This window comes from Bison bison, unplaced genomic scaffold (assembly GCF_000754665.1).
Source record: "Bison bison bison isolate TAMUID 2011002044 unplaced genomic scaffold, Bison_UMD1.0 scf7180017864215, whole genome shotgun sequence".
NCBI classification, from domain to species: domain Eukaryota; kingdom Metazoa; phylum Chordata; class Mammalia; order Artiodactyla; family Bovidae; genus Bison; species Bison bison.
Genome location: NW_011494787.1, coordinates 6,009,160 through 6,020,763, shown reverse-complemented (window position 1 = coordinate 6,020,763; position 11,604 = coordinate 6,009,160). Strand labels below are relative to the sequence as shown.

General features: G+C 37.7%; 1 pseudogene; it reads right to left on the bottom strand.

The window, feature by feature from the left end:
• Window positions 1-10,622: 10,622 nt before the first annotated feature.
• On the bottom strand, window positions 10,623-11,222 carry LOC104992464 (annotated as a pseudogene).
• Window positions 11,223-11,604: the final 382 nt, after the last annotated feature.

Genomic DNA, 11,604 nt, shown 5'->3' with positions numbered 1-11,604 from the left:
GACATTCATTTTTCCTCCTTTGGAAAAGCTTTGAGATGCTTGAAGGGCAGGAAGAGAGAAATATAGGGTCACTCTGCAAAAAATGTGAAAGTATGTTTTGTTTTTAGAACCCCTGATCTTCTGTTCTTTTTGATGTATCTATTGAAATGGTCCTGAAGATTAAATAGAAATGAATTGTGGCCACAAACCTGACTCATTCAACACTGGTCAAAAGCATGAGTCTGAATCAGGTTCAACTCAATTCAACAAGTATTGATTGACTGCCTACGATGTGCTATCACAAGGTTAGCAGGCTAAAAAGCAGAAAACCTACAGAGAGGAGAGTGATTAAGCCCCTTTCTCTGGCTGTACTTGATGCTTTTTTGCCTGAATCTTGACTTACACAACTTAACTCATGAATTACAGAAAATTTTTGTGGGAAGGTTTTGTCTTCAGAGTATCCCTTCCCCTACCCCTGTTAATTAGATACTGATTTCCCCTGGGAAACACCTCCTCCCACTTTGAATCCATAATGTTTGGTGAAACTGATTCCATCACCAGTAACAGGGGAAGGCATGTGAAGCAGGCTAAGGTGATCAGCATGACTTTGCTCTAGCCGCAGCAACTGGCTCCAGGAAGCGCACCCATGATATGATATGATATGATGTTATATCATATCATAGCATTTTATGACATAATATCAAAAACAACCTGAGCTAATCCTGAGACTATTTTCTGGAACCACAATAAAAGAAATGCCCTCTCTCTGCTGAGATTTCTATTTTTTTTTAATAATTTATTTATTTTAATTGGAGGCAAATTACTTTACAATATTGTAGTGGTTTTTGCCATACATTGACATGAATCAGCCATGGGTGTACATGTGTTCCCCATCCTGAACCCCTATCCCATCCCTCAGGGTCATCCCAGTGCACCAGCCCTGAGCACCCTGTCTCATGCATGGAACCTGGACTAAAAACATAAGATTAATAGCCTAAAACTGCTGGCAAAGATACTGACATTAAAATACAGAGACTACCTGAGAAATTGTTCTAATCCAGAGATAAGGAGAGGCAAGTACCAAAGAGAAGCTGTTGTTTATTTAGTCCTTCAATCCACCTTTCCCAGAAGCCTTTTTCCCTTGGAATTCCTGTTATTTGAACCAATAAATTCCCCTTCTTCTCAATCCAGCTTGAATTGAATTTATTGTCACTTTCAACTCAAAGATTCTTGACAAACTTATCCCTGTATTTTACGAATCATCCCAAAGAATACTAACATTCCTTCCATTAATCTTAATCTTAGCTAATTGAAAAAAAAGAATAAATCATTAAGAAATAATATTTTTTATTTTATATATACTTTTATAAGCATGTAATTCATCTTAATATATCTTCCTATTGGGATGGATCCTACAAATGGATGGATGCCAACCCTCACTAGCTGATGAGGGATGGATGCTGACACTAATTTAACCCTTTGGGAAGACTACACTTAAAACTACTGACCAAGAATAAAAGTTCATAGGGAATGAGAATGCATATTAGGGTATTGGTACACTGGCACATTCATGCTGAGATATTTGCCTGATACCTTCTGATAATATAAATACACTTATCTCACCCAACTATATGCAGTAAGGGACTAATCAAATTTCAAAAGAGATCAGCAATTCTGCTGACCTGGTCTCAAACATCCTGGGACAATATCAATCTCCTATTGCAGCAGCATAAAGTTCACCATCTCAATAAACCTGTTTATTAAAGAGTGTTTAGTACTTGCCAACTATCATGCCAAGAGCTATACATGTCAAACATTTTATTGAAACTTCACAAGACTCTATTACAAATCCTATTAAAAATTGGGAAACTGAAGTTCCTGAAAATTAATAGCTAGTTTGGCTAGAAATGGAGACCTAAACTTGAAACCATGTCCATCATATGATCTCAAACATGTGACCTCAACTATATTATTCTCATCCCATAATCCTCTCACCTTCCCATCCCTTGCCCACTCTTAAATGGTTACCAATTGAGCTGAACAAAACCTTAAGCCAACTAATTTAACTATATTTCTTGAGATTCTAGCCCTTTTATGCCCCTATTATGCTCTTTTCTCACCTCAGTGCTAGGATTCCTCAGAAATGCTCAGGCTAACTGTGGGAAAAAGGAAAGAGCATCAAGGGATCTTCTAGTCCTTTGAAAGTCATCATCCTATTATAAATTGATCATCTTCCTTTTTAAACCAAGTTATTGGGGAAGATTCCTCAAATGAAGTATCCAATTAGTTGCTAAATTCTGCAAATTCCCCCTTCAAGATTGCTCCTGTTACTTTATAATCCTACTACAGCATTTGTTGTATTACCTGCTCTCCTTAGGACTGTTTGTTATAAGCTCTTCCTAACCAGTTCCTCTGTCTCCCATCTTTCCATCTCTAACTCCTCCTGGAAAATAACCTAAAATACCCTTTTTGTCACATTCAGTTCAGTTCAGTCACTCAGTCGGGTCCAACTCTTTGAAACCCTATGAATCGCAGCACGCCAGGCCTCCCTGTCCATCAGCAACTCCCGGATCCACCCAAACTCATGTCCATTGAGTCAGTGATGCCATTCAACCATCTCATCCTCTGTCATCCCTTCCTCCTCCTGCCCTCAATCTTTCCCAGCATCAGAGTCTTTTCAAATGAGTCAGTGCTTCGCATCAGGTGGCCAAAGTATTGGAGTTTCAGCTTCAGCATCAATGAACACCCAGGACTGATCTCCTTTAGGATGGACTGGTTGGATCTCCTTGCAGTCCAAGGGACTCTCAAGAGTCTTCTCCAACACCACAATTCAAAAGCATCAATTCTTCAGTGCTCAGCTTTCTTTATAGTCCAACTCTCACATCCATACATGACTACTGGAAAAACCATAGCCTTGACTAGGCAGACCTTAGTTGGCAAAGTAATGTCTCTGCTTTTGAATATGCTATTTAGGTTGGTCATAACTTTCCTTCCAAGTAGTAAGCGTCTTTTAATTTCATGACTGCAATCATATTACTTGTCAGTTAAAAAACAAAACAAAACAAAAAACCCAACTCTATATGCTCCCTTTGCTTGCTGCATGTTTTTAAAAGTTTAAACTTAAAAGCATCTAAGGACTTGGTTAAACTGGCCTTTGTCTACTTTTCTCTCCCTTTACCTTCCTACATAAATTGTACTCTTTTACTCTAAAATGTCCTTGTTGCTGGCCTCTAAATTCAGCTTGCTTTCTCAATTCTGTGATTCTGTTCACATTTTTTACTCTGCATGAAATGCACTTTCCCTCATCGCCACTCCCAGTGATTCTGTTTTATCCTTAGAGACCCAGATTACATTCCATTTCATCCGAAACTTCAGCCAGATCTTATTCCTCTTTCTCTGAACACCCTAAGAAGCTTACTGATATCAATACTTCCTTGATATATATTCCATACTTCCTTGTACTACAACTATGCAAGTGAGGATTTCATTCTCTGCACCAAATATTAAGCTTTTATGAGCAGAACTCACAACTTACACATCTTTATGCCTCAATACAGCACCTGGCCTAGTAGTGCCTTAAATGTAAGAGATAATGCACATATGATATACTAACTGAATAAATATATAAAATGAGAAATGTTGTAGTAGTCAACATCCTAAGGATTCTTGCCTCTTGGTATCCATGCCCTTGTGTAATTCCCTCCCACACTGAATATCAATGAGATACTGCAGAAATAACAGAATACGACTTACAAAGTAAAATCATGAAAGATATTGTGAACTAAGAGTGACCAAAGTGTAAACTATGGACTTTGGGTGATTATGATGCGGCAATGTTGTTTCATCAGTTGTAACAAATGCACCATTCAAGTGAGGAATGTTGATAATGGGGGAGGCTATGCATGTGAGGGCAGGGAGTATGTGCAGAAATCTGTATTTTCCTCTCAATTTTCCAGTGAAACTAAAACTTCTCTAAACAATCTTCAAAAAATATATTGTGGCTTTCACTTTGTGTTCTCTTCCATCACTTGCTCTTGGGGAGCAACCATGTCATAAGAATACTCAGCCAGTCCTATAGATTGGTCATACAGTGGGGAACCATAGCCTCCTTCTCACAGCCAGCCCCAACTTGCCTACTGCGTGAGTGAGCCACCATGGCAGTGTTTCCCCCAACCCCAGTCAAGTCTTCAAATAACTGCCGCCTTAGCCGACATGTTGACTACACTCTCCTTAGACACCCCTAAGCCAGAATCACCCATCTACACTGCTTCAGAATGCCTGGCCCACAGAAACTGTGTGAGATAATATATGTGTATTTTTTTTGAAGATTATAAATTTTATGATAATACATAATTAATACATAAGCCCCTCATGGTAGCTGTAATCACAGGAATAAGAAAGTCCAAAGAATTTCCACTGGGTTTGAAGAGAAGAAGAGAAAAATGGGAAATAATTTTAAAAAGAGAGAAGAGTTCAAAAATGTGAATACCTGAGCTGTGCATATGAGACATTTATAAAAGACCACTTTCAGTATCCAAGTCTCTGCATGTTTCTGACTTGTGAGCCATAATCTCTAAGCATATTTGTAGTAATTATCAAACATATGATAAACATTGGTGACTATCATTTGTTAGCATTCCTATGTGCCAGTAACTCTTCTAAGATCTTCCCAACAACCCTAGGATGTAGGTAACTCATTTTCTCCATTTTGCAGAAGAGGGACTGAGGCACACAGAGATGATGTAACTTGTTCAAGGTATCAGAGATGGTAGGTAGCAGAGCTGGTTTTGCACACAAGCCAGCTAGATATATAGCCCACACTCTGAATCACTAAGCTATATGGCACGTAATACTTCTTTTAAGATTTGACCATATATACAACATTTCAGAAAAATCATTTAAAGTATTAAAAGTAAAAGTTTATTTAAAATCGGTGACTAAAACGAACTCATAGATTGGCCCCAGCAATCCTCACTTGGTCACAAGATGGTCTTACTTTACCCCTTTGATAGTTAAAATTGTGAAGTAAAGCCGAGAGTCTGCTTCATTCTGAATTCCCTCAAGAGACACTCTCAAAGCTTTGAGTATATTTATCTTCAGTACAGAGGGATTTGAAGCATCCTTTGGTTCAAGTTGGTTGCATCAAACAATGCTATTTGAATCCACAGTGCAATTGCTGATTTTCTAAATACAATAAAATCCATTTTACTCTTTTGTTGAAGTCTAGAAGGAACACAGTAATTAAAGAAAAAAAAAGAAAGGTACAATTCAGCCTATTTTCCACAAACACTATTCAAAATCCTGAGAAAGATAAGACTCTGCCCTTAAAGAGTTTATACCCTAACAGCTATATATTGATTAAAATAGCTTTTCATTATCAATAGGATAAATTATAAGAACCCAGATAGTAGACATTAGACATTATGAATTTTGTCAACCTAAACAATTCAGAAAAATTCTTCCACAAATTGGATCATAGATTAGAAAGTCAAAATAAATAGATTCTTTCTCAATATTCTTAATACAAACATCCAATAAACAATATTTTCAAAATGTATTAATTTTGCTTTATTAATAGTGTATAAATACAAGATAAATACAAGAAGTAGTTAAAAAAAAAAGTCTTTTTCCTCACCCTTCCTCTATTTCCATTTAATCAGTTTATTTTTCTTTACATATCTTGCCGCATACTCAAATGTATATTTGCAAACAAAAACATCATATACAGGGCGTTTTGTGGTGGCTGCCATTTCTTATTTTAAAAAATGGGATTTCAAACACCTCATATTACCCTTAAATGAATACTGTTCCTTAATAGTATATTATAGACATTCTATCAGGTCAATAGATAAAGGACTTAACTCATTCATGGTAAAATTTACAAAATTGTCCAAAACTATACATTAGTTTTATTCTATCATCCTCCTATTGATAGTAAATCAAATCTCTAGAAACCTCTATCTTTACAAATAGCACCACAGTAAAACATTCTTGTGCATATTGCCAACATTCTGGTTTTATTTCTATAAGATGAATTTTCATTAGGAAGTCACTGGGTCATGGATTGTTGTTGTCATTCAGTCACTAGGTAGGGTCTGACTCTTTGCAACCACATGTACTGCAACATACCAAGCTTCCCTGTCCATTATCTCCTCTCTCAGAGTTTGCTCAAACTCATGTCCATTGAGTCAATGATGCCATCCAACCATCTCATCCTCTATTGCCCACTTCTCCTCCTGCCCTCAGTCTTTCCCAACATAAGGGTCTTTTCCAATGAGTCTGCCCTTAGCATCACATGGCCAAAGTATTGGAGCTTCAGCCTCAGAATCAGTCCTTGCAATAAAATATTCAGGGCTGATTTCCTTTAGGATTGCCTGGTTTGATATCCTTGCAGTCCAATGAACTCTCAAGAGTCTTCTCCAACACCACAATTTTTAAATGAATTCATTTATTTTAATTGGAGGTTAATTACTTGACAATATTATGGTTGCTTTTGCCATACATCGAAATTCTCAGCCACGGGTGCACGTGTCCCCCCATCCTGAACCCCCCTCCCACCTCCCTCCCCACCCCATTCCTCTGGGTTGTCCCAGAGCACTGGCTTTGAGTGCCCTGCTTCATGCATTGAATTCACACTGGTCATCTATTTTGCATATGGTAATATACATGTTTCTATGCTATTCTCTCAAATCATCCCATTCTCTCCTTCTCCCACATATTCCAAAAATCTATTATTTACACGTGTGTCTCTTTTGCTGTCTTTTGTATAGGGTCATCATTGCCATCTTTCTAAATTCCACACATATGTATTAATATACTCTATTGGTGTTTCTCTTTCTGACTTACTTCACTCTGTATAATAGGCTCCAGTTTCAGCCACCTCATAGAACTGACTCAAATGTGTTCTTTTCTATAGTTGACTAATATTCCATTGTGTATATGTACCACAAATTCCTTATCCATTCATCTGCTGATGGACATCTGGGTTGCTTCCATGTCCTTGTTATTCTAAACAGTGCAGCAATGAACATCAGGGTATATGTGTCTCTTTCAATTCTGGTTTCCTCAGTATGTATGCTGAGCAGTGGGATTGCTGGGTCGTATGGCAGTTCTAATTCCAGTTTTTTAAGGAATCTCCACACTGTTCTCCATAGTGGTTGAACTAGTTTGCATGCCCACCAACAGTGTAAGAGGGTTCCCTTTTATCCACACCCTCTCTGCATTTATTGCTTGTAGACTTTTTGATGGCAGCCATTCTCACCGGCATGAGATAGTACCTCATTGCAACACCACAATTTCAAAGCATCAGTGCTTCGGTGCTCAGCCTTCTTTCTAGTCCAACTCTCAAATCCGCACATGACTACTGGAAAAACAATAGCCTTGACTATATGGACATTTGTCAGCAAAGTGATGTCTCTGCTTTTTAATATGCTATCTAGGTTTGTTATAGCTTTACTTCCAAGGAGTAAGCATCTTTAGTTTCATGGCTGCAGTCACCATCAGCAGTAATTTTGGAACCTAAGAAAATAAAATCTGTACTGTTTCTACTTTTCCCCATCTATTTGCATGAAGTGACCGGACCAAATGCCATGATCATAGTTTTTTGAATGTTGAGCTTCAAGCCAACTTTTCACTCTCCTCTTTCACCATCATCAAGAAGCTCTTTAATTCCTCTTTGTTTTCTGACATTAGAGTGGTATAATCTATGTATATAAGGTTGTTTATATTTTTCCTGGCAATCTTGATTCCAGCTTATGATTTATCCAGCCCAGCATTTCACATGATGTACTCTGCATGTAAGTTAAATAAGCAGGGTGACAATATACAGCCTTGATGTACTCCTTTTCCAATTTTGAAACAGTCCATTGTTCCAAGTCTGGTTCTAACTGTTGCTTCTTGACCTGCATACAGGTTTCTCAGGATGCAGGTAAGGAGGTCTGGTATTCCCATCTCTTTAAGAATTCTCCAGAGTTTGTTGTGATCCACACAGTCATTTATGGATGTGAGAGTTGAACCATAAAGAAGGCTGAGTGCTGAAGAATTGACACCTTCAAACTGTGGTGCTGGAGAAGACTCTTGAGAGTCTCTTGGACTGCAAGGAGATCAAACCAGGCAATCCTAAAGGAAATCAGTCCTGAATATTCATTGGAAGGACAGATGTTGAAGCTGAAGCTCCAATATTTTGGCCACCTGATGCAAATAATTGACTCATTTGAAAAGACCCTGCTGCTGGGAAAGATTGAAGGCAAGAAGATAAGGGGATGACAGAGGATGAGATGATTGGATGGCATCACTGTCTCAATGGACATGAGTTTGAGAAACCTCAGGGAGATAGTGAAGGACAGAGAAGCCTGACTTCTGCAGTTGGAGTCTAAAAGAGTTGGACACAACTTAGCAACTGAAAAACAATAACACAGTCAAAAGCTTTCAAATAGTCAATGAAGCAGAAATGGATGTTTTGGTAGAATTCCTTTGCTTTCTCTATGATCCAACACATGTTGTCAATTTGAACTCTGGTTCCTCTGCCTCTTCTAAATCCAGCTTGTGCCTTTGGAAATTCTTGGTTCATGTACTGCTGAAGTCTAGCTTGAAAGATTTTGAGCATTATCTTGCTAGCATGTGAAATGAGCACAATTGTATGGTAGTTTGAACATTCTTTGGCATTGACCTTCTTTGAGATTGGAATGAAAATTGACCTTTTCAAGTCCTGTGGACACTGCTGAGTTTTCCAAATTTGCTGATATATTGAGTGCAGCACTTTGATGGCATCATCTTTTAGGATTCGAAATAGCTCAATTGGAATTCCATCACCTCCACTAGCTTTGTTTGTAGTGATGCTTCCTAAGGCCCACTTGATTTCTCACTCTAGGATGTCTGGTTCTAGGTGTGTAACCACACCACCGTGGTTATCTGGGTCATTAAGACCTTTTTTGTATAGTTCTTCTGTGTATTCTGGCCACCTCTCCTTAATCTCTTCTGCTTCTCTTAGGTTTATACTGTTTCTGTCCCTTTGTTGTGCCCATCTTTGCACAAAATATTCCCTTGGTATCTCTAATTTTCTGAAGAGATCTCTAGTGTTTCCAATTCTATTGTTTTCCTCTATTTCTTTGCATTTTCTCTTAAGAAGCCTTTCTTATCTCTCCTTGCTGTTTTCTGGAACTCTGCTTTCAGTTGGCTATATCTTTCCCTTTTTCTTTGCCTTTTGCTTCTCTTCTTTTCTCAGCTATTTGTAAGGCCTCCTCAGACAACCATTTTGCCTTTTTGCATTCTTTGTCTTGGCGATGGTTTTGATCACTGCCTCCTGTATGATGTTACAAACCTCTGTCCATAGTCCTTCCTGCATTCTGTCTACCAGATCTAATCCCTTGAATCTACTGTTCACCTCCATTGTATAATCATAAGGGATTTGATTTAGGTCATACCTGAATGGTCTAGTGATTTTCTCTACTTTCTTCAATTGAGCCTGAATTTTGCTATAAGGAGCTGATGATCTGAGCCTCAGTCAGCTCCCAGTATTATTGTTGCTGACTGTATAGAACTCCTCCATCTCTGGCTGTGAAGAATATAATCAACCTGATTTCAGTATTGATCATTTGGTGATGTCCATGTGTAAAGCTGTCTCTTGTGTTGTTGGAAGAGAGTGTTTGCTATGATATGTGTTCTTTTGACAAAACTCTATTAGCCTTTTCTCTGCTTCATTTTTTACTCCAAGGCCAAACTTGCCTGTTACTCCAGGTATCTCTTGACTTTCTACTTTTGCATTCCAATCCCTTATGGTGTAAAGGACATCTTTTTTTTTTTTTTTTTGGTGTTAGTTCCAGAAGGTCTTGTGCGTCCACACACACATTTCATAGAGCTGGTCAACTTCAACTTCTTCAGCATCAGTGGTTGGGGCATAGATTGGGATATGTTTTAAAATTATATTATAAATTTCTAGATTTTTCACGGCAAAGTTATAGCACTTCACCTTGCCAAGTGTCAAAGCAATCTATGTTGTATCTTTGACAGCTCTGTAGTTTTTGCTAATCGGATGGGTAAAGAATATCTTTTTGTTGCTTTAATTTTTATTTTCCTGTTAATATGGTAAAGCATTTTAATAAATGTTTAAATACCATGTAGATTTTTCTCTTCTCATAGTTATTTATACCTTTTGTACATCTTTCTATTAGATCTTTTATCTTATCAATATGTAGAATCAAATAGATTAGCTTTTTGGTATCATTTGGGTTGCAAATAATTTTTCCAGTCAACTCTGTTATTTTTAAACTTTATTTACTGAATATATTATACTCAAACGTTTTTAATGTAGTTTAATACCTCTATTTTTTTCCTATATGATTTCTGAGTTTACTTTTTTAGGTTCCTACAGGTGCAAGATCATACAATAGTTTTCTAAATTTTCTTTAAATATTTTAATTACTTTATTCAGATCATATTCCTTTTTAAAGAAACTATGCTACAACATTGTCTCATTATTTTCCAGCTTTCAACGTTGGAGATGAGAATTTTCATGCTAGTATCACTTTCCTTTTTATTTATTTATTTATTTTTTTTAAATTTTTTTTTCTCAAATCAAGAGTTTTTATTGTCTCTTTAAAACATCACAACTGAGTCCATAGAACCATCTGCTATCTTGTTGTTTCTGCAGCAGGATCACTGAGATCTTATTCATCAGCCTGCTGAACTGTGCCTTTTTCAGAAACATAGATACCATCCAAAAATTTTCTGATATCCTTGTTTTTAACTGTGGTGGCTTGCTGAATCAAAGCAGCTGAATTTGACACAAGTTCAATGTCATTTCCTTCAAGAATCAGCTCATCTTTCTGGGCTTGAGATACTAAACAGGCAACCCCTGGCCTCATTCGAACCCTGTGTATATATTTTTCACCCCCAAAATTTCGGATTTCCACAAGAGAACCATTCTCCTGAATAACAACGTTGATGGGGAAGTGGGCATACACCGACCTCATCTTGTAACGGAAGCCCAGTGTAACACCCTTGATCATGTTCTGTATGTGACTACAGATTGTGCGAACAGTGGCCAGTTCCTTTCTGTTTCCCTACCATTTATCAACACGGAGCCTCTTCTTTTTCTTTCCAAGGAGACTGAGTTCTACATTGATATGATTGAAGTCCCTCCGCAGGGTGCCTCTGGGGCCCTTCACAATAACTGTCCGTCCCTTCAAGTTAATGTCAACATTTTCTGGGATGTCGACAGTCTGATTGCTGAGAATGGTCTTCATTCTTGCAGCAGATGCGGCAAAAAGAGCCATTTTCCTTTTTAAATAAATGGGAGTGTCCTGTATGTTTGGGGCTTGTGTGTGTGTGTGTGTTGCCTTGTTTTGTTTAAGTCAACTGACTGAAAGTTTGCAGAAATTTCTGTTTATCTTTGTAATTCAATAATTTCACCAAAGTGTCTATTTTCAGTAATCCTGCCTGGGTATAGTAGCTCTGTACTTTAGAGGTACTCTGAAGTATAGTGAAGGCAGTAAATAGAAACTTGGATTATTCTCTGTGCTTTTCTTTCCTTTGGAGATGAGTTTGTCCTGGTCAGCCTCAAGGGGAACTGGAATATTTATAGTAGCAGTACACAAAGTTCAGCTAGTCATTAATCTCTTGTATTTT